This window comes from Piliocolobus tephrosceles, chromosome 2 (assembly GCF_002776525.5).
Source record: "Piliocolobus tephrosceles isolate RC106 chromosome 2, ASM277652v3, whole genome shotgun sequence".
In the NCBI taxonomy this organism is placed as follows: domain Eukaryota; kingdom Metazoa; phylum Chordata; class Mammalia; order Primates; family Cercopithecidae; genus Piliocolobus; species Piliocolobus tephrosceles.
In genome coordinates, this window is record NC_045435.1 from 181510109 (window position 1) to 181534617 (window position 24509).

Sequence of the window (24509 nt, forward strand, 5' to 3'; positions counted from 1 at the left end):
TTAAGGCTTGAAAAATAGGCATTGTGGACAGGGTGAATGTGAAACCAGGCTTGAAAAAAAAATCAGCATCATGTTTTAAAAGTAGAAAGTAAGTGGTTTGCTGAAACAATGTTTATCCAAGTATCTGTGAGAACTATCACATTACAATCTTGGGGCAAATTTTTCCTAGAAGTCTTTCAAAGGGCAAAATCCACTTTAAGATTGTGAGTATAAATTGACAAATTGCCTTTCAGATAACTTGTATTGATTTATACTTTTCACTATTGGGCATGGAAATACCAGTTTTCCCTTTGATTATCATCACTCTTCTTCTTTCCCTACCTCATAGACCACTGAAAAGTCCCTTCGAAGTACCTTATAATACCACAGAGGCACCTCTGTCACCACACTTATCATATTATTAATCTATATGTTTGTCCTATGCCTTCAAGTGTTTTTTTACTTTAATGTTTCTATTGTCTCCCTAATTTTCTCTCACTCTTTCAACCTGGTGATCTCAAAACATAAAATTAAAGAGAGTGTCTCAGAGGACAAGGTGATAAAGAGATGATATTCTTAGGATCAATTTGAAGACTGTCACATAAATGCATGGATTTGATTTAAAAATGAAGTTTTTATTTTTTTTAAAATGGGATTGATAGAATAAGAAGGCCAAATCCAATAGCATCCCTAATATATACAAAGTAGGGAAAAATATATATTCTGTATATATGGAATGAGGGTCAGGATAAGGAATGCATTCACTATTAGGAGGACTGGTAGATGAGGTTCCTGATTCTGATGATAATAAATCAATTTATAGAAATATGAAGAAACAGACAAGGTAAAAATAGGTAATGAGTCTGAGTAAGTTAAGCAATTGCATGACATTCCAAGGTTAATAGATTGTTTTGGTGAAACAAGGGTAGATCCTGATCAGGCATCATTAGTTGGGAATGCTGGCATGTACCAAAGTAGAAGAGAGAGAGGATAAGATGAGAGAAAAAGGCTGTTGCCTGGGAATCACATACCTGTTTCTAAACAATACTGAAAACCATTAGCTTTATTGTAAGACCAAAGAAGATTGAGAAGACATAATAAGAATTTGACGAAATAATGAAGACCTAGTTAGAGGATACAACTGTGAGAGAAGAGGCAAACATCTTCTATGTCGGTGAAGAAATAAATTGAGATATTGCAATTTAAGAGTTAAGACCATTTGACATAGTAACTAGCTTAATAGTCATTTATGTATATATGTGTGTGTGTGTATATATATATATATATATATATTTTGAGGTGGAGTCTCGTTCTGTCACCCAGGCTGGAGTGCAATAGCATGATCTCGGCTCACTGCAAGCTCCGCCTCCCAGGTTCATGCCATTTTCCTGCCTCAGCCTCCTGAGTAGCTGGGACTACAGGCGCCCACCACTACGCCTGGCTAATTTTTTTGTATTTTTTTAGTAGAGACGGGTTTTCACTGTGTTAGCCAGGATGGTCTCGATCTCCCGACCTCGTGATCCGCCCACCTCGGACTCCCCAAGTGCTGGGATTACAGGCGTGAGCCACCATGCTTAGCCAATAGTCATATTATTATATGGTTACTTTTCTTATAATTAAGAGGTGTGATATATTTTAAATACATCTGTAAGATCTGGATTATTAGTCTGTTCAATTAACATTTAGTATAGAATTTAATAAAACTTTTTTATTAAAGTTCTTTCTTCATTAAAAATGAAAATAGGGAAAGAATTTATTAATGAAGGCAAAATGAGATGGGATTTGCTTACACAAACCAAAGTCTCCCTAAAATCAGAAAACTTCAGTTAATTCCACTTGTATATCACCTTCATTTACACTAAAGACAGGCTGTAAAACCCTCTATAGAAATAGCTTATTGCAATAATTATGTACTATATCATAGACATTAGTCTGCAGGCTACAAAATTAGAATTGTATTGACTTGGGTTTTCTTCACTGGAAAAAAGCAGGCCATTAAAAATAGAATTGTGAATGTGTGTGTGTGTGTCCATTAGCAAAAGCCCTTGCAGCAGCCCCTCTGGGAAGAGCACCAACAGTGGCTTCTAATCAAGTATTCAAATATGTGTGTTAATCAAACATTAACTCAGACAAGAAGTATCATAACCAGACATCAAATGGTGAAAGGACATCCCTTCTCTCTGTGAGTTGTTTTGTGGTGTCCAGGTTTCTGGATCTAATTGCTCTTGCTTTTGGCCACTTGGTCTCATGTCTGATCCCCCAATTGCCCTTCTGAGTGAGAAAGAAGATAATGTTCACGTCCAAACTGTCACAAGAGAAAAACACTTTCGTTCTGGCATTGATTTATTTTGATTTTAATTTCCTATTAGTTTCTCAGTGTGCTGACTTGCGTTTCTTTGATGTTTACCTAGTCTTCATTCTGTTAAACATCCTTATCCTGACTGAAAGATTGTAGCTGTGGTAACGAAGTCTATTCAAGTTCGACCAACCAACACAAATACCCACTAACACAGGCTTTCCTCACACACCCTGTCTCCTGCCTCCTCTGCCTCATTCTGTTTCTCAGTTTTCCTTTTCCTGCTTCTCTATTTGCATGAATTGAAAACAGTAAAATCAGGAGATAACACAGCAACAAGAAGAGACACTGAAACCTAGTTCCTACATTAGAATCTGATTTTGTTGTGAATACAAAATTCCTTCAGTTGGTATCAGATATCCAGAGTATGTTGGGGTAGGGGATGGCTGAGGGAATGGTTTCAGGATGAAACTGTTCCACCTCAGATTGTCAGGCATTAGACTCTCTTAGGAAGTGCGCAACCTAGATCTCTCACAAGCATGGTTCATGCTAGGATCCGTGCTCCCATGAGAATCTAATGCAGCTGCTGATCTGACAGGAGGTGGAGCTCAGGCCATAATGCTCTCTGGCCCGCTACTCACCACCTGCTGTGTGGCCTGGTTCTTAACAGGCCATGAAGTGGTCGTGGCCTCGGGTTTGGGGACACTTGGTCTAGAGACCTTAATTGAGAAAGATCATGAGGTTTCATTTGTACCCAGTGGAAAAGAGCTTTATGATGCATTATGATGTCTGGCTCAGTGATGAGACACCGGACTGAGGTCTCTTGTACTGGAAATCAGACAGACTGGTTCGGTGCTCCACCTTTTTGACAGTTGAAGCATCTAAGGTATGTAAATAATGCTTTCTCATACAGCTAGTGAATGCCACTGCTGGAATGAGAAACCAGATTTTCTGAGTTCTAGAAAATTAAACCCTCTATTAAACCCTCTAATACCAAGAGTCAACTTATCTTTCCTTTTTTCTTGTTCTAGCAAATCATTTTACAATTACTTCAAACTGTGCCTTGGTACTTTCATTCTTTCCAGCACCTCAGTTCAATTGCTTTTCTTCTCACACAACCATTATGACAATGCCTTGTTAAACTGGTTTCTTTGTCTCTCACTGATTACTGTCCAATCAGCCCTGTTCTCAGTACTAGATAAATCTTCCAAATGTATTATTATCATAATCTCAGTCTCCAGCTTTAAAAATTCAACAACATAAACATTTGCAAGAAAAAAAAAAATGTATTCCTCAAACTACATTTTAATCCCTTTCATGACCTCAAACTACCAGTTGGGAACATGTATCTCCTACTATGATCCAGCATAAAAAACATCCGCCAGCGATTTTAGTTTTGTCATCCATCAAAATACGGCATCATAATCTCTACCTAACAAAATCCTTTATCTGTTTTCTCTACCTCATTGTCAGTTACTGCCTCTCTACCTCTTTCTAGTAGTTCACCCTACCTCACAAGACAAACATCTATTAAACTTCTAAAATTGTCTAGTTAAATAAAAAAATAAAAAGACAAACATCTATACACAGATTCAGAGTTTGCTTTTACCCAACAATAATCTCATCGGCGGCGCAGCAGCCAGCTGAAATAATTGGAAGAGTGAAACATTATATTATGTAAGGACCTTGGAATGTGAAGAACCACAAAGAATGTTCACTCAAATCTATTCTTTACATAGTAATAAAACCCAATAAATATTTTTCTGAAAACAATGTTGATATCAAAAATTTGTAGTTACTCAGTTTGGCCATAATTTTATTAGCCTGAAGTATATCTACATACTGATTTTCCCCTAAAATAGATCCTTTTGAATCCCTAGCCAATTCTTTTCATTACTTTTCTGAAATTGATCAATTTCATCCCTGGCTTGTTTAGCAGTCAACAAGGAAATTGAATTGCTTTTGAACAAGTAAATGGGTTCCCACTCTTTTCCTACTTGAAAGAAAATACTTATTTGTAGCACAAATAAACACCATGCATGTTCATTTCCACAATACAAAAATTCTTTGAAGAATTCACTGAACTGGAAAATATAGTGGGGGTAAGAAACTACACCAATCTGGAAAATGAATTGGGATAAAAAATCTGACACTGTCTGTACCTATTTTTCTCCTTGTGTAAGAAACAGCTTTGGCACCAAAAGTTCCAGTTATTTCATATAGCTCTTTACCAGAAGACTGGATCTGGTGAACTTGCTGGAAATCTATTCTAGAAGTGCTAGAAGTTTTTTCATTGAATGTTCTTTGATGTTGTTTCTACTTTAATTAATTTTAAAAGAAAATCAGAAAATACTATTAGTTAATACAGGTAAAATTCTGGGTACATGTAATTCCACAGATTATTGTAGTTTATCCCCAAAAGCCATAATCAAATGTCGCCTCACCTTGAGCCTTTGGAAACCTAATTTCATATGACTCTTTCATGGGTCTTTGTCATGGAGTCTGCACCATGGCCTCCTGCTGTGTGGTTGGCTCCTAGTGCTTTTCCCCTGAAGAGACCATAGAGATAACTTTGTGATGTACTCCCTGTGTTCTATAGTCATTCTGCTATCTGTGCCTAGCAGGGTCAGCTATGTTTTCTTTTCCTGGGAGTTCTGTACTTTAAATGAGATTCCAGTTGCCTATGGTGTACTTCTATTAACCCAAGCATTGCCTTCCTGACGTAATCATTAACTACTGCTCTTCTATGTCAGTTATTTTGAGAATGAGGTGTCCATTTAGGAATTCCAACTTCAAAATTCTATTTTTGTTCTCAAAGTGGTAACTGCTTTACATCATCGTCAAATTAATGTGTACTCTTTAAATTGATAAAAATAGAGCACTGTATCAAGTAAAAAGTAAAACTGTATCTCCCAGCTACATCATCCTATATGTTCAATTCTTCAAAATTAGCTACTGTTAACAGTTCAATGTGTATACTTCCAGTCATTTTAAGTGTGTATATGTTTGTGTCTCTGTATATGTGTATATGTGCATACATGGGTATATAAAGGGCACATATATAATTTATATTCATATTACTACATTTCAATGTTTATCATATAAAAACATGTATAGCATATTCTTCTAAAAATATCATTTAACTCTAAATACAGGCATACCTCAGAGATATTATGGGTGTGGTTCTAAGGCCATTGCAATAAAATTAATACAGAATAAAGTGAGTTGCATGACTTTTTGGTTTCTCAGTTCATATAAAAGTTATGTTTACACTGTACGGTAGTGTATGAAGTGTATGATAGAATTCACAGAACTGGAATTTATTATGTGTAAAAATAATCTGAATACTCAAATTTAAAAATATTTTATACCTAAAAAATGCTAATGATCATCTGAGACTTCAGTAATTTGTAATTTTTGGCTGGTGGAGGATCTTTTGTCAGTGTTGATGGCTACCGACTGAGTACGGTAATGGTTGGTAAACTTTGCAGTAACTGTGTCAATTTCTTAAAATGACACAATAATGAGGTTTGCTGCATCAGTTGACTCTTTTACAAAAGAATTCTCTGTAGCATATGATGCTGTTTAATAGCATTTTGCCCACTGTACAACTTCTTTCAAAATTAGAATCAATCCTCTCAAACTCTACCACTGCTTTATCAACTAGTTTATGTAATACTCTAAAACCTTTGTTGTCACTTCAACAATGTTCATAGCATCTTCACCAGGAATAGCTTCTATTTCAAGAAACCTCTTTCTTTGTTTATCCATAAGAAGCAAATCTTCATCTTTTCAAGTTTTAAGGTTGCAGCAATTCAGTCACATCTTCCAGATCCACTTGGAATTCTAGTTTTCTTGCTATTTCTACCATATCTGAAGTCACCTCCTTCAGTGAAGTCCTGAACCCCTCTAAGTTATCCATGAGGGCTGGAATCAACTTCTTACAAATTTCTGTTAGTGTTGACATTTTGACAACAGTCTGTAGCCCATAGATCAAGGAGTAGTTTTGACTTTCAAGTCTTATTATTTAAGGATATCTATCCCAGCTAAGGCCTTACAAAATGTATTTCTTAAATAATAAGACTTGAAAGTCAAAACTATTTAATCTATGGGCTACAGAATAGATGATGTGTTAGCAGGCATGAAGACAACATTAGCAATGGGCAGTAATATTTTAGAAGTATCTTTTTTTCCTGAGCAGTAGGTCTCAACAGTGGGCTCAAAATATTCAGTAAACCATGCTATAAACAGATGTGCTGTCATTCAGACTTTGTTGTTCCATTTATAGAGCACAGCTAGAGTAGATTTAGTATAATTTCTTAAGGACAAAGATTTGCAGAATGATTAATAAGCACTGGCTTCAACTCAAGATCATCAAATGTATTAACACCTGATAAGACAATCAGTCTATCCTTTGAAGCCAGGCATTGACTTCTCTTCTAGCTAGGAAAATCTTAGAGGGCATTTTCTACTATAAAGCTGTTTCATCTACATCGAAGATCTGCTATTTGGTGTAGCCACCTTCAGCAGATCTTCTGAATTACTTGCTGTAGTTTCTACATCAGCACATGCTGTGTACCTTGAACTTTTACGTCATGGAGATGGCTTCTTTCTTTCTCTTTCTCATGAACCATCCTCTAACAACTTCAAACGTTACTTCTGCCACTTCTTTGCCTCTTTCAGCCTTCATAGATTTGAAGAGAGAATCTTGTTCTGGCTTTGGCTTAAGAGAATGTTGTGGCTGGTTTGATCTTCTATCCAGACCACTAAAACATTCTCCATATCAGCAATAAGACTGTTTGACTTTCTTATAATTCATGTATTCGTCTAAGTAGCACTTTTAATCTTCTTCAAGAACTTTTCCTTTACATTTGCAACTTGGCTAACTTTTTGTTGGAAGAGGCCTAGTTTCAAGCCTCTCTCAGCTTTCAATATGTCTTCCACATTAAGTTTAGCCATGTGTAGCTTTTGATTTAGTTGACAGACTTGCAAATCTTTCTTTCGTTTGAACACTTAGAGGCTATTGTGGGGTTATTAATTGGTATAATTTTCATATTGTTATGTCTCAGGACATAGGGATGTAGGATGGAGGGAGAGAGATACGGGAACAGCCAGTAGGAGGAGCTGTCAGAATATGCACAATATTTATTAGGTTTACCATGTTGTGTGGGTGGGGTTCCTGTTGTCCCCAAAATAATAATTACAGTAATATCAGTAACATAAAAGATCACTGATCACAGATAACCATGATAGATATAATAATAATGAAAATGTTTGAAATATTCCAAGAATTACCAAAATATGACACAGAGATACAAAGTAAACACACTATGATTGAAAAATGGTGCCAATAGATGCTCAATGCAGGTTTACCACAAACCTTCAATTTGCATAAAGCACAGTATCTGCTAAATGCAATAAAGCAAAGTTCAATTAGATATGTCTGTATCTTTAATTTTAATATTTAATGCCAATATATTCAGGTCTACCCTTCTGATTTTTAAAACTGCAACAGATTTTATGAATACAATCTGATTTATTTAATTACTTCAATAAAAGGATTTTTTTAAAGTTGTACATTTGTTCTTAGAAATCATGCAAGGAAGAATAGAGTTAAATATTGTTATTTAAAGTGTTGTAAGTGAAAAGCCCACCAATGTGTAATTCTGCACCCTGGGAAAATATTCTTCAAAAGTGAAGAAATAAAGACTTTTTCAGACAAATATTTTTAAAAAATTTTTGCCAGGAGACTTTAATAGTAAGAAATGATAAAAAGAAGCTCTTATGAGACAGAAAAATTGATACAGGTCAGGAACTCAGATCTACATAAAGAAAAAAAATATTAAGGAATAAGTGAAGATAAATATATTTTATAATTTCTTTAAACCTCATGAACCAACCTCTGCTGGTATTTTTTTCTTAGTCTTAATTGATCTAACAGATAAGAGTTTGTCCAAAATAATAATAGCAACAATTTATTTAAATATATATATATGTGTATATATATTTGCTTATGTATGAGTGATATGCATGACAGAAATAATACAAGGAGGATAGAATGGAACTCAGATTATTTTATTATTATAAAGTATTTACAGTACCTTATAAATACTACAAAATTATTTGAAAATAGACTTGGATTGGTTATAAATATATATTGAAAACTCTAGGACAGCCGCTAAAAAATGTAAAAGGAGAAAACATAACATACTAAAGAAGAGAAAATGTAATAATATAATGCTTAATTAAAACCAGATAGAAAAATTGTGGAAGACAAAATGAGAACAAAGAACAAGAGCAACAAATGGAAAACAGTAACAAAATTGGTAGATATTAATCCAACTATATCAATCTATGTTGGCTACAAAAAAAAAAAAAAAACCCTCTTTACTTATTGACACATATAAACTAAAAGAAAAGAAATGGACTTTCAGTTTCTGGTCTGGCATGTAAGAAGATAACAAGTAAAAAGTGAACCAAACCGAAAAATCAACAATGTTTTGTAGATTCAGCAAACAAGCGAGGTCACAGGGCAAACCACCGCCACAAAAATTAAAGAGAAAGGTTGATACAAAGAACCGAAACTTACTAGAGCAGAAACCCACAACTTGCAACCAGTGCTGGGTAGGAAAACCTGAGCTGTAATTGACAAATTGCTTGAAGCTCAGAGTAGGCAATTCTTGAGAGTTAAAAATCTTCAGGTGGACCCAGTCACGGTGACCCCACTTTTTTTGTAAGTTTCACCTCCAGGAGCTTTATCTCACAGTGAGTATTTAAAAAAAAAAAAAAAAAAAAAAAATCTTCTAGTGGAAGGGGACATGGGGTACGCGGATAAAATAACTATCTTGAAATATACCAGAGCATTCCGTTCTTAAGATCTCTCCTTAGGAGAAATTATTCAGGCAGAACCTCACCTCTGAAGTTTTCCCAGAACCTAATCTACCTGCGAAAAGGGAAATACACATCTCCGCACCCTCCAGACATCTGGTCACACCTGAAGGGGAAGGCACAGGTGAAGATCATCTCTCCGAAGCACAAGGTCACCCAAAGATGGGAGACCTAATCGTGGTCACCAAAAGAGGGACGGACACCTAGTTCTGGAAGTACAGAACACCTCCCTGCATACCTTACCACCACATTACTAAAAGCCTATTTACATGGTTCCTTTATCTAGTACATCAAATCTGGCTTTCAACAAAGTATTACAAGGCATCCCAAAAGGCAAAAAACGGAGTTTGAAGAGATCAAATAAGCATCAGAATCATGTGACTGTGACAGAAATATTGGAATAATCAAACCGGAAATTGTGAAAAACTGTGATTAAGCTGTTAAGGTCTTTTAGTGGAAAACATAGGAGACATGTAAGGACAGAGGGAAAATGTTAACTGAAGCGATGTAATCAAAAAGTAGTGCTGGGACCAAAAGTATTGTAACGAAAGGGAAGAATGTTCTTATTGGACTAATTTGTATATTGGACAAAGCTGAGAAAATAAGCTTGAGAACATTACAATAAAAACTTCTAAGACTGAAAGGCACAGAGGAAAAATATCCTGCAAGAAAAGCAGAACAAAACACTGAGGAACTATAGAACTACAAAAGGTGCAACTTATACAAAATAAAATTTCAAAAAGAGAAAAAAGAGAAATATATGAAACATAAATCAGTGAGGATTTTCAGCAAATTGATGTCAACACGCCAAACTACAAATGAAGCATGTTTGAAAAACAAGCAGAAAAAAAATGTCAAACAGACTACATCTAGATATAACATATTCAAACATAACAATAAAAAAATTCTTGGAAAAGCCAGGAGGGGCTCAGTAGTGAGGGTGGAGGGTGGTCGTGTGTCCAGAATTGGTGGGTTCTTGGTCTTGCTGACTCCAAGAATGAAGCCGTGGACCCTCGCGGTGAGTGTTAGTTCTTAAAGATGGTGTGTCCGGAGTTTGTTCCTTCAGATATTCAGATGTGTCCAGAGTTTCTTCCCTCTGGTGGGTTTGTGGTCTTGCTGACTTCAGGAATGAAACTGCAGACCTTCACCGTAAGTGTTACAGCTCATAAGGGCAGCACTTCTGGAGTTTTTCATTCCTTCTGGTGTGTTCGTAGTCTTGCTGGCCTCAGGAGTGAAGCTGCAGACTTTCGCTGTGAGTGGTAGAGCTCATAAACCCTGCTCCAACCCAAAAAGAGAGTAGCAGCAAGATATACCTACCCGTCAAGAGTGAAAGACCAAAACCCCCACACAATTGAAAGCAACCCAAGAGAGTTGTCACTGCTGGCTCCGTTAGTCTGCTTTTATTCCCTTTTCTGACCCAACCCACATTCTGCTGATTGGTACATCTTACAGAGAGCCAATTAGTCCATTTTACAGAGAGTGGATTGGTCTGTTTTGACAAGGTGCTGATTGGTGCATTCACAAACCTTGAGCTAGACACAGAGCACTGATTGGTGCATTTACAATGCACCAATTGGTGTGTTTACAATCCTGATTGGTGTGTTTACAATCCTCTAGCTAGGCATAAAAGTTCTCCAAGTCCCCACCCAACTCAGGAGCCCAGCTGGCTTTGCCTAGTGTGGCTCTAGTGCTGGGGCTGGGGGCGGAGCTGCTCACCAGTCCTGTGCTGCACACCAGGGCTCCTCAGGCCTTGGGCGGTTGATGGGACCATGCACTGCAGAGCAGAGGGTGGCACTCGCCAGGGAGGCTTGGGCCACGCGGGAGCCCACCAGTGGAGAGGGGGGTTCGGGCATTGGTGGGGGAGCTCAGGCTTGGCGGGCTGCAAGTCCCGAGCCCTGCCGGGTGGGGAGGTGGCTGAGGCCTGGTGAGAATTCCAGCGAGGTGCCGGCCAGTGGGCCGGCAGTGCTGGGGGACCTGGTGCACCCTCCGCAGCTGCTTGCCTGGGTGCTAAGCCCCTCACTCCTTGGGGCTGGCGATGCCAGCCGGTAGCTTCAAGTGCCAGGCCCGCCAAGCGCGCGCTCACGGGGAACTCCACTGGCCCACGAGCACCATGCGCAGCCCCAGTTCCCACCTGTGCCTCTCCCTCCACACCTCCCCGCAAGCAGAGGCAACTGGCTCTGGCCTCCGCCAGCCCAGAGAGGGGCTCCTATAGTGCAGCGGTGGGCTGAAGGGCTCCGCAAGTGCAGCCAGAGTGGACGCAGAGGCCGGGGAGGAGCCAAGAGTCAGCGAGGGCTGCTAGCAAGTTGTCACCTCTCAACAGGGGCTGGAAGCTTACTTATAGAGAAGCAACAAAGATAAGGATTACATCCAACTTATTCTCAGGCACCATGCAAGTGAAAAGAGAATGTAATAAAATATTTAAAATGTTGAGAGAAAAACTTACCAACCTAGAATTTTATAACCTGCAAGAACTTTTCAAAAGTAAAAGTAAAATACTTTCTCAGTCAAAAATTGAAGAATTTATTGTTAGCAGAACAGCCTTTCAAGAATAATTAAAAGAAGTTATTTAAAGAGTATAACAATGACATAGGCAGATACTTGGGTCGACATAAAGGAAGAACACTGGGGAAGGAATAAGTGAAGGTAACAAAACTTGTCTTGTTAATTGATCTAAGACATAAGTTCAAAATAATAGCAACAACATATTTGGAGGTATACATATAAGTATATATGTAGATATGCTTAAATATAAATGAATGACAGCAATGATATAAGCACAAGAGAGGAATTGAGAAAATTTTGTTATTATAAGTCACTAGAATTACCCATGAAGCTGTATAGTGTTATTAAAAACAGATATGAATTAGTTGTAAATATATATTGTGAGTTGTAGGGCAAGCACCCAAAAAAGGTAAAATGATATTGATATGCCAAGAAAGGAGCGAAAATCGAATCATATAAAATGCTCAGTGCAAACTACATAAAGCAGAAAAAGTGTGGAAGATAAAATAGAAACAAATGGAAAATAGTACAAATAGGGAAGATATTAATCCAACTATATCAATAATAACCTTAAACATCAATGGTCTAAAGATACCAATTACAAGACAGATTGAACAAATTACAAGTCAGAATGGATTAAAAAATATACAAATCACAAGTCAGAATTGATTTAAAAAAATAAGACCCAGCAATATGTTCTCGACAGGAACCCACTTTAAACGTGAAAATATAGTGAGATTAAAACTAAATGGGTGGAGAAAGGTATACAATGCTAAGACTAAACAAAAGAAAGTAGAAGTAGCTATATTAATACCAGACAGAGCCAACTTCACAGCAAGGGAACTTATCATGAATGAAAGAGGCATTACATAATCAGAAAGGGATCAAAAGTATACAGATTTCCTTGGGAACAAGGAAATAAAACTGTCTTTGTTCACAGAGGACACTCTTGTATCGTCTCTTTTCTAAATACCAGCTGTGAATACGTGAAATTTGAAATTATAAACCATATTGTTTAATTATCACGCCCTCAAAATGAAATCCTGAGGTATCAATCAAATAAAGTATGTGCAAGATGAATACAAAACACACTACAAAACTCTGATTAAATAAGTTATAAAGCTACATAAATGGAGACATATTACATTTTCATTGATAGAAAGATTCAATATTGTGAAGACATCAGTTTTTCCCAAAATGATCTATAGATTCAGTGTAATCCCAATCAAAATTGCAGCGAGTTATTTTGTGGATTTAAACAAATTGATTCTAAAGTTGTTGTTTTTTTATATAAGAAGTCAAAGACCTATAATAGCGAATCTGATATTCCAGAAGAACAAACTTGTAGTACTGTACTACCTAACTTCAAGTCTTACTGTACAGCTACAGTAATCAAGACAATGTGGTACTGGCAATAAATGTCAATCAATAAATTCAATCAATGAACAGACTAGAGAGCCCAGAAAGAGACCCACATAAATATAGTCAGCTGATCTGTGACAAAGGAACAAAGGCAATATAATGAAGAAAAGACAGTTTTTTCTACCATCTGTACAAGAACAACTGAACACCCACATGGGAAAAAGAAATAGTATAATCACAAGCTTTGCATCCTTTATAAATATTTGCTCAAATAGATCACAGCTCTAAATGTAAAACACAAAACTATAAAACTTCCATAAAATAACATAAAAGAAAATCTAGGTGGCCTATGGTTTGGTGATTACATTTTGGATACAACACCAAAAGCATAGTCTATAACAAAAATGTATAAGCTGGACTTCATTAAAATTAAAAATGTCTGTTCTGTGAAAGATACTGTCAGAGAATAAAAAGAGAATCCACAGACTAGTAGAAAATATTTGAAAATGACATATCTAATAAAAGATTTCTATTTGAAGTATAAAAAGCAATCTTAGAACTCAACAATAACAAAAATGACCTGATTAAAAAATAGGCCAAAGGCCTTAACAGACACCACACCCAATAAGATCTACAGATGGCAAATAAGCACGTGAAAAGATGCTTCGCAGCATGTGAAATGCAAATTAAAACAACAGAGATACTTCTACACATCTACTGGAATGGCCAAAATTCAGAACATTGACAATAACAAATGCTGGTGTGGATGTGGAACAACAGAAACTCCCATTCATTGCTGTTGGGAATGCATAATGGTACAGTCACATTAGAAGACAGTTTGGTGATTTTTTACAAAACGAAACATACTCTTAGTATATGTTTTAGTAACCACACACTTTGATATTTACCCAAAGGAGTAGGACTAGATAACATGTTCACACAACAACCTGCACATAGATGGTCATTGTAGCTTTTTTCATAATTGCAGAACTGTGAAAGCAATCCCTTGTCCTTTAGGAGGCAAATGAATAAACTGTTGTACATGCAGACAATAAAATACTATTCAGTGCTAAACAGAAATGAACTATCAAGCCACGAAGACGTGAAGGATATTTAAAAACATATTGCTAAGTAAGAGAGGCTGATCTAGGAAAAACTAGACACTATGTGATTCCAACTGTATGACATTCTGGAAAAGGAAAGTAATATGGAGACTAAAAATATCAGTAGTTGCAATGAATTAGGGAGGAGCAACAGATGAATAGGTGGAGCACAGAGAATTATTAGAGCAGTGAAAATACTTTATGATGCTATAATGCTGTTACCTGTTATTATGCAATTGCTGAAATGCGTATAATGTATAATACCAAGAGTGAACCCTGATTAAAAACTACAAACTTTGGGTGATAATGATGTGTCAACAGAAGTTTAAGTTTATCAGTTGTAACAAATGTACCACTGAGGTGTAGTTGTTGATGATGTAACAGTCTATGCATGTATGGATGTAATGGGGTATATGGAAAATCTCTGTACCTTCTGCTAAATTTTGTAGTGAACTTAAAACCCTTTTAAAAATACAGTCTATTTTAAAAATGCAGAAATCACAAGTGAATATATTTAAACATTTTATTCTAAAAACGGTACAATTTACTATATAAAGGATGGTGACCAACTCAGTGGAAAAGATCTCAGTTAAAAAGTCAGGAAGGTTGATCCATTGACCTATCCTATAAATACACTTTGCTTCCAATTAGCTCTTTAGTTATTTAATTTTATGTATAAACAGGAATTACCAGACCTAGGAAAATCTATAAACTGCTACAAAAAAAAAAAAAAAAAAAAAACACACACACACAAAATCAAACAATAATGAGGAGATTGAGAGGAAGCCAAGACAATGCAGAGAAAAAATTAAGAATGCCACATTAAAAACCCTCTGAATGATGGAATGTTGCAACTTTACAAAAGAAGAGGATATTACAGAAAATAATTAAAGTACATAAAATATCTCTGCAAAGTTAAAAAAAAATTCCAAAATATTTAATAAAATGACAGCATGGTAAATTTGTGGTAACTTTAACAAATAAGATCTATCTCCATAACAAAAAAGAAGTAAGTGGAAACTGTATCTAGAAAGTAGAATGCCCAAGTAAATTATTCCTAATAAAACAAAAGTACAAAGCTAAAAAGAAAGAAAGAAAGAAAGAAAAAAGCCTACTTAAGAAAGAAAGAGGAAGAAGATAGGATAAATTTACTATAATTTTAATATAGCAGCATTTTCAGATTGAAAACTGCCGTAAGGTTATATGCACTATAAATAAAAACAGCTAGTGGCAAGACATGCCATTGAAAAATTTCAGAACATTTGAACTAAATACAAAGTTTTAAAGTTCCAAGAAAGAAAAATAACAGGCTACATACAAGAGGAAAAAAATCATGATACACCATACTTCTTATGATAAACATTGGGTGCCTGAAAACAATTTTACAATATTTACCAAATCTGAGAAAAAGGAGTTAACGTAGAATTTCATGCTCGTATGGCCAAACTATTAAAAGTAGAAGATACATTTTCTCAAAAAAAAATAAGCAAAGCCAGGTGTGGTGGCTCACGCCTGTAATCCCAGCTCTCAGGGAGGCAAAGGCGGAAGGATAGCTTGAGCCCAGGAGTTCGAGACCTGCCTGGGTAATATAGCGAGACCCCGTTCTCCACAAAAAGGAAAAAAAAAATAAAATAAAAAGTCAAAAAAAATAATAATAAGCAAAATGTTTGTTTTCAAAATGTAATTCAAAAAATAATTTTAAAAACTAGTAAATAAAATAAGCCAATGAAAATTAATATAAAACCTAGGAAAACAATTGACAAAGGGAAGAAAATGTCTAGGAGTCCACTCTTGAGAAGATGTGCTCCACCATAGCAAGGGATTAAACCAAAGCGATGAAAATAACAGCAACAATAATGAGATAGAAAATTTCCAGAATAAAATTGGCCCAGAAGGACAATAAAGTAACAGGCCCAGAGAGTAACTTGTTTGGACTGAAGCAAGACGATAAGAGTACTAGAGAGAGCGCTTGGGGTAGAACTGAGGAGAACAGGAAAGGTAATTGAGTGATCAACAGATATTTAGACCATGTGGAAAAGAATTTGGAGCAAGTTAGTGAATGTCAAGTCATGTGAGAAGCCAGTACAAAATGAAGCAATTGTGGTGGGCGCAGTGGCTCACGCCTGTAATCCCAGCACTTTGGGAGGCTGAGGTGGGTGGATCACAAGGTCAGGAGATTGAGACCATCTTGGCCAACATGTTGAAACCTTGTCTCTACTAAAATACAAAAAAAAAAAAAAAAATTAGCCAGAGTGGTGGTACGTGCCTGTAGTCCGAGCAACTCGGGAGACTGACGTAGGAGAACTGCTTGAACCCCAGAGACAGAGGTTGCAGTGAGCCGAGACTGCACCACTGCACTCCAGCCTGGGCCACAGAGTGAGATTCCATCTCAAAAAAACAAAAAAAAGAAGCAATTGTTAATTGTATCAAAACATGAGTTTATAAGAAAGGAAATCTCGTTGTAGATTTGCTGAGGCTTAGCTGTGAAAAATACGTAAAGTCAAAATATTTCAAATGCTGATTATTGATTTAACAGAACTGTTTTGATATAACTATGTTGAAAGAAAGAAACGAGAAAAAGTGTAGAGAGATTTGAGAAAAACACTTTAAAAAAAAAAGAATTCTCAATATCCAAAACAGGAAATCACTACATCTTGGGAAACACTAAAAATCATGAAATAGTACTGTAATAATCTGTTTAGAAATATGGAAAAATACTAGAAAAAATCACTAAAATTTTAGAAGAAATTGTAAGAGTGGGAGGAAAGAGTAAGATACTTTTTAAAATTCTAAGCCTTGTGATTCTTTTTTACTTTTTAAAGTTATGATCTTATAATAATTTGATAAAATAAAATTTAATTTTCTTGTCATGAAACAAAAATTTAATAAAATTGAAAAACATATAGCAAACCAATAAAAATGCCTGGCATGTACAAGAGGCGGGTGTTTAAGGTCATTAATGCATTGTATTTATTGAGAAATGAAAAATCACAGTAAGAAAATGGAGAAAAGACCCAAAAAGTTTGTGAAAGAAAAGAAATATAAACATAAAAATATTCAATTTTTTAACTGTAAGTTAAGAACATTCTATACCATTGGTATCTGTTATAAAGTTTTTTTTTTTTTTTTTTTTTTTTTTTTTAAGGACTCTATTTTACACACTGGGTTACTCTGAAGGATAGAGTCCATATTGAATAACATTACTGAAAAACAATTTTCAGGATTTAAAAAATTCTTTTAATAATGTGTATATATTTTTACCATGCTGATTCTACTCCCAGAATGTATCCTAAGAAAATGGTAAGAGCTGGATACTATTGTAAATAATGAAGGGTTTTTACATACTTTCTGTCTACAATGATGATGCTTGTAATCTTGGACTCTTAAAAATAAATAGCCAGTGATGTGAGTTGGTGGATATATTAGGAAACGCTGTAAACAGTATATGAATGTTTCAACATGTTTATCTGTGAAAGACCTTCGGATAGTATTGTTTTCCATATCGTTTTGCTAAATTTCTGAAAGTCTGTCTCCCATGCCTCTGTTTTCCACAGCAGTGCAATTTTTTTTCTGCTTTCAACACAACTTCCATTCTGTTAGGGCTCCATTAAAAACCCATTGTCCATGAGTCCAGATTTTCTATGGCTCCATGTCTGTAGAGAGAAAACCTCCAGGACCTTGTGGATGGAGAAGAAATAACTAGCTTTAAAATATAATGGACCTGTATGAATGGACTAAACCATTTTGTGTAAGGAATCTGGGTGAATTCCCTCATGTTCATTTTGTGTGCCTCAGCCCTGCCTCCCAATAGACCTGGTGTGTGAAACAATAAATCTTTCTCTAGTTCTGCAGGAAGATTCTGCTTCCCTTCGTCTTCCCCTTGGTGGACACTTCGGTTTCAGCCTATATACTTTTTGAATTGAGGCGATGTTATATGAATAATAATTACAAAATTAGCATGAGGGAGGAGCTGAAAGTGAATTTTGTGGCATCCTTTAGGCTTATGTCTCTCCCTCGCCCCAGGATTAAGAGCGGTGTTGCTTCTTACCACACACAGCCTCTCTTCCACCCTACCACACTAATGGCCAGCTCCTTGCAAAGAGGACATCTCTGCATACTCGGTAGGTAAGCCAGGCTTCTCTGACAGTCCATGGATTCACACCAGCTTCAGAGAAACCCTTGGGATTTAATCTTGCTGTTGAAAGCAAGGTGCCATTGGACTTGCCAATCAGAATACCACCGACTTTGAAATAGCCTTCTTGTAACAGTTTGAACTGCGTGGTTCTATATTTAACAAAAAAACAAAAGATGGATAGCTGGCTTGGGAATATATAAGAGGTATGTTCTATAGGATGGTAATACCCAGGGTGATGGTTTGGGGTGTGTAGCAGACATTGCCAGTGCTGCACCCAGTTCCCTTTGAGCCAGGTTTTGATCACTTTCGTGCATCCTCCAGGTTGGTTGTGCTTTCCCTCCCAAAAGCCAGCACCTATGACTCCTTGTCAGCGGACTGCCATCAGGCTGCTGTAGCCTGTTTCGCCTAAATGGGTGGAGATCGAGAAGGGCGTAGGGATTTCATTCCCCTGAGCTGGCCCCTAGCCAATGACTGCTGACGCAGGTGTATGAAAGCAGAATTCCCTTGCATTGTGTCAGGATAACTGATGCACAACCTACACTTCTCAATTCTTCTATGGGATAGGGCTGCATCTATTCCTCGTGGAATTCTGGCGGAGATTGCACCATTGATTGCCTTACTGTGCTTCCCTGTACTTCTCCCTAACTCTCTAATGTTCATGGCAGCACTCCTTAATACGTTGCTTGCATAAAGATCTCCAGTGCTGGTTCTCAAGAACTTGACCTGAGATGTAGGGAATTTATTTAGTTTACTTTCTTATTTCATATAATAAAAGAGCATATGTTAATTTTAAAGTGAAATTGTACTTCTGCATCAACTTCCTTTATAAGTGAAAGTACTTGTAATGATATAATACCTACTGGGTTTTGAGAGGAAATGGTTTCATTACAGAGCTCCAACAATAGGGAAGGCAACACAAAGACATTCTCAGATGTATAAGTATTTAGAAAATATGGCATCTGTATATTATTCTTTGAAAATTTTCCTGATGTCATAACCTTTTCTTCTATGAAATAGAAAAAAATAGAATTTGGCCAGGCGTGGTGGCTCACGCCTATAATCCCAGCACTTTGGGAGGCCAAGGAGGGCGGGTCACCAGGATTTCGAGACTAGCCTGGCCAACATGGTGAAACCCCGCCTCCACTAAAAATGCAAAAGTTAGCAGAGTGTGGTGGCACACACCTGTAATCCCAGACACTCGGGAGGCTGAGGCACGCGAATAACTTGAACCCAGAAGGTGGAGGTTGCAGTGAGCCAATATTGTGCCACAGCACTCCAGCTTGGGCAACAGAGTGAGATGCTGTCTCTAAAAAAAATAAAAATAAATAAAACAAAATTAGAATTCAAGAATATCAAGAATAGGGAACCTGTAGTAGATATGTTTTAAAAATTTATTCATCACGCAGATTGAAAAGAAGGAAACAGATTGTTGTGGTCATTCAGTAAATTTTATTATTAAGTGCCACAATATACCTGGCAGGCACTGCCATATCAGGAATACAATGGTGAACAAATAAACATGGGTCCTGCTGTCATGAAGCTTACATTTTAGTGAAGGAGATAAACATTAACTATAAGAATAAATATTAAATTATACCTGTCCTAGACATTGTAATATAAAATTTGGTCTAATAAATTCAAGGACAAATACACATTCCTCACAATTCCCTATACCATCTATGCTAGTTACTTATAGCTGATATCCACAAAACTCTCCAAGAATTCTGACACAATACCTTGTTGATTATCAAAGAAAGGTTAGACTGACGTTCATTATAATGCTATGTGAACTGTATTTCCGTCCCCAGAAACTGACAAACACTGATATTAAAGTCGCCATTACCACCAGTCACCAGATCCAATAATCTCTGTTCACAAGCCTTCAGTATTTCACACCACTGATTCCTTACTTGAGAATTTTTTCTCTTTAGACTTCACTTGTACTGTACTCTTCCCATTTTTATTTGAGCTTCCTGCCTGAATCTTCTTCTTTCCCTCTGGGTGTTTCCCAGGGACTTCCACTCTTCCCTCTTGTTACGTTCTGGCTTGGCAATATTATGACTTCAAGTGGCATCTCCAAGAAAGTATTCCTATCTTCCCAAGCTGTCTGCAGCCCTTACCTCTCTCAGTGTTTCACCTAGAAGCCTGTCTGCGTGGATATCAAATATGGAAATTTATAACCTGTATGGTTGAAGTCCACCATTGCTATTAAAAATTTTCTTTCTTCCAGTAACATTTCCTCACAATTGTTATTGCAATGTTGGCTCTTTCTTATACATTTTTCTAATTTTTTTTGTAATTATCTGTCATATATTTTGTCCTTAATACTACATTGTATCTTATTTCTGCATGTGTATACATATCACACACATAGAAATAAGATACAACCTACTATATATGTTTGTGTGTATTCATACACACACACATTAACGTGTGTGTGTGTGTGTGTATATATATATATATAAAACTTAGGACAATATCTTACACATATGAAGAATATAAACATGTTGAATGAATGAAAGAAATTAAATGTGTAGATTCACCAGGTCATTTCCTTATTGTACACCAACATGATTCCATATCAAGAAAGAAATCATGAGCAGTCAGTTCAAAAAGCATTTATGATGCACACACACATGTCAGGAACAAAACCCAGACATGAATAAGTCATAGACCTTGCCCTTGAGGAGCTCACAGTCGAAGACAAGAAAACAGGTCCGTAATGTACACCCATAGTGGATTTGCTTCAAGAGGAAAATTATTTTTCTATTACAAGAGTCACTTTCACTAGCAGTGAAGTCCTGCCTTAATTTAAATCCTCAGTGGAATACCCATCACATAAATGACAACTTGGGGAAGTATTTCACTCTGGAGTGTATGCCTGGATTTTGAATTTCAGCTTCCCCTAAGCCCAGTTCTGTGGATGATAGTGCATTGGTTCTCACATAAGAAGGAACACAAAGCTATACATACTTAACCTTTGTAACCAGCTACTGCTGGAGAAATAACAAGAAAGTCTTAGGAGGAAAAAGAGTTGCTTGAAATTCTACAGTTCTTTTAATCTTGTGAAGAATGAGATATAAATCAATAAATAACAATAACATCAAGAGGTGCAATTACATTTTCTGTCCACTTAAAAACATTGGAAAGAAGTGCTTGGTTCCAACAGCTTTCTTCCTTTAAAAGTAATAACAGACTAAATCTTTGCTTCTGGAACTAGGACATAAGTCTGGTGTGGGTTAGTGTCCTTTCACTGGGCTAGAAACATTCCAACAAAAATAAATGGAAAAATAAGACTATGTCAAGGATTTGTTTTGTAAACTTTCTCAAATTAAGAAACATTTACCTTTTAAAAATAATGTCCCACATAGCTCCACAAAGTAGATATGTATTCAAGAATTGTAGGAATAGTTAGAATATTAGAGGTCTAATATATATAATAGTTAGAATATTAGAAGTGACTCATTTCAAGTGAGGAAAAAATGAGTTACCCAAAGCAATATAGTTATCTTTTGATATTATCCTATTATGACTTTGACCTAAGTACAAAATACTCTGCTAAGAATTTGACCAAATTCCGCCCAAGTCAATCAATTTTGTCCTTTTTGTAGTTAATGCATTTCCCTCTAGGGCAAAGATACTCTGTTTTCTTAATCTAGAATTGTTGGATTCTTTCCCCTGATTGGTTTGATTAAAAAGGTAATGAGATTTACTTTTATGAAACAAGGTCCTGTCATAATGTTTAATTGTAGGTATAAAATAATTTTTCTAAGTATTCAAATGATATGTATTGGATTTTTGCTTACAGTTCATCAATATGTTTTCTTCTTTCTCTCCTGTTATTTCACTTAGTTTCTAGATTTTCAAACTGGAGTTTTGAGAGGTAGGACCCGAGGAGACTTTGCTAGAAGACTATTTATTTCCTTGGATGTAGGTTTTCAGATCAGTATAAATCCTGAAACCCAAATCATAACAACCCAGGAGGAGGAAAGAGTTCATCAGCAGATTAAGTGGAATGAGTTGTAATAAATAAATATGGGTAGAATTACATCAGTGATTGATGGAAACTTTGTTTAAATTATTAAAAATATGAGCAGAGCAGATACAATGGAGAATACCCTGCAGTGGCTGCCAGGACTTGTTTTTTATTTTATTTAATTTTTAAATCTGGTATTTTGATGTTGCTGATCCTCTCTTTTCATAATCTGCTTTATCTCAGGAACTGATTTTTCTCAGCTATTATAAGCAAATCAGACCCAGAATTCCCAGGTTCTTTTACTTACAGGTTCACTCATCAAATAGGGAAAATCCCAGATCATGCTCCACTTTGGTCTTTTTAAAGAGAAATAAACAGATGATGGCCGCAACTTAACACCACTGAACAGGTAAATTAAGGACCAGTGTTCCCTGGGCTGACCTTTTCTTCTATACCCCATGGATCTGAGGTTTGGGCTGGAATCAACTATGTGACTTAGACACCATCGCTCTCTCTTCCTCTCTTCCTCTCCTCTCTTCTCTTTCTCTCTTTCTCTCTTCTCTCTCTCTCTCTCTCTCACCTTATTATAAAATAAAACTCTTACAGAAAGCCACCATAACAAATGAAAGGACTTCTTATGAAGCAAACACTCTTATAAATACCACTCAGCTAAAATAATAGAACTCGCAAGCTACCACAGAATTCTTTTATATAGTGCCCCCTTGCAATCACCTAGTCCCTTCGTATCTCCAGATGTAACCACCCTCTTAAGGTTCAATGCAGTATTGCCTGTAATTGCATAATGAATAAATAAATGTGAGAAAAGGGGGAAACTGGTAATAAGGTATAGATATTCAGTGGAAGGTTACAGAACATTAGCAAAGATGGAGACTGAGTCATTCAGGCAATCCTTCATTCATAAATGTACACACAGTCCTGGCCTCTAGGGGTATGGTGATGAACAAAAACATATATAAAACAGATTCATGCTCTTTTAGAGCTGACTTGCAAATGAGAGAGGCAGACAAGAAACAGGCAAACAAAATTAATTAAAATTAAAGTAGTACATTTGCAGTTAATGGGCAATCACTTCAAGCACATTAAAACAAGATGAGGAGATGGAGAAGATGTAAGTGTGTTGTCCAAGGAAAGGCTTTCAGAGCCATGAGCATTTGAGCAGAGTGGAGTGACGTTGGGGACTACAATTCCAATCAGAATGAACAGCTAAAAGAAATTCTTGAGTAAGAGCAAGGAGGCCGGAGTGGTAAATAGTGAGAGAGAAGTTCACGAGAAGGCAAGTGCAGATCATGTAAGGGTCTTGGAAGCCACAGACGGTAAAGGAGTCTGAATTTTATTTCCGTTTCATTGGGAAATCACTGAAAAGTTTTGAGCAAGAAAGTCACCATCATATGTATTATTATTATTATTATTATTTTTTTTTTTTTTTTTTTTTTTGAGATGGGGTCTCACTCTTTCACCTGGGCTGGAGTGCAGTGGCACTATCTCGACTCTCCACTCACTGCAAGCTCCGTCTCCCGGGTTCATGCTATTCTCCTGCCTCAGCCTCCTGAGTAGCTGGGACCAAAGGCACCCACCACTACGACTGGCTAATTTTTTGTATTTTTAGTAGAGACGGGGTTTCGCCATGTTAGCCAGGATGGTCTCGATCTCCTCACCTCGTAATCCACCCGCCTTGGCCTCCCGAAGTACTGGGATTACAGGCGTGAGCCACTGCGCCTGGCCCATCATATGCATGTTTTTAAAGATCATGTTGGCAGCTAGGAGGAGTAATAGGATACTCTTTGCTGTGAGACTGAAGAAAAACAACGATGGAAGAAAATTCTGTCTCAAATTATAAGAAAAAGTCTCCATAGCATAGTGTTGATTTTTTAAAAAAGAAAAACATTTCTCACTGTGATCCTAGTTATGTAAATATAGCAAAATTAGTACTTTCAACCACATAATATAAATTGTATATGTGTTTGAATGTGTGTGTGTAAATGCCTATTTTAAAAGCTCTCAGGAGAGACATTGAAGGCAACAAGCCCAACAGACAAGAGAATTAACTCTGGGGTATGGAGTGGGCTTGACTGTGGGTGTGGATGAACTACTCTTGTATTTGTTGTTTCTATTTTTATTTTTGCAACAATAATTTCACATCTCAAATCTGAATTATAAAAATTATAAAGCTGAATCAAGCAGTTGGAGAGTTGCTTACATAAAAATTAGAAAGACTGCTTTTTAACTGCTACCTTAAAAAATGATATA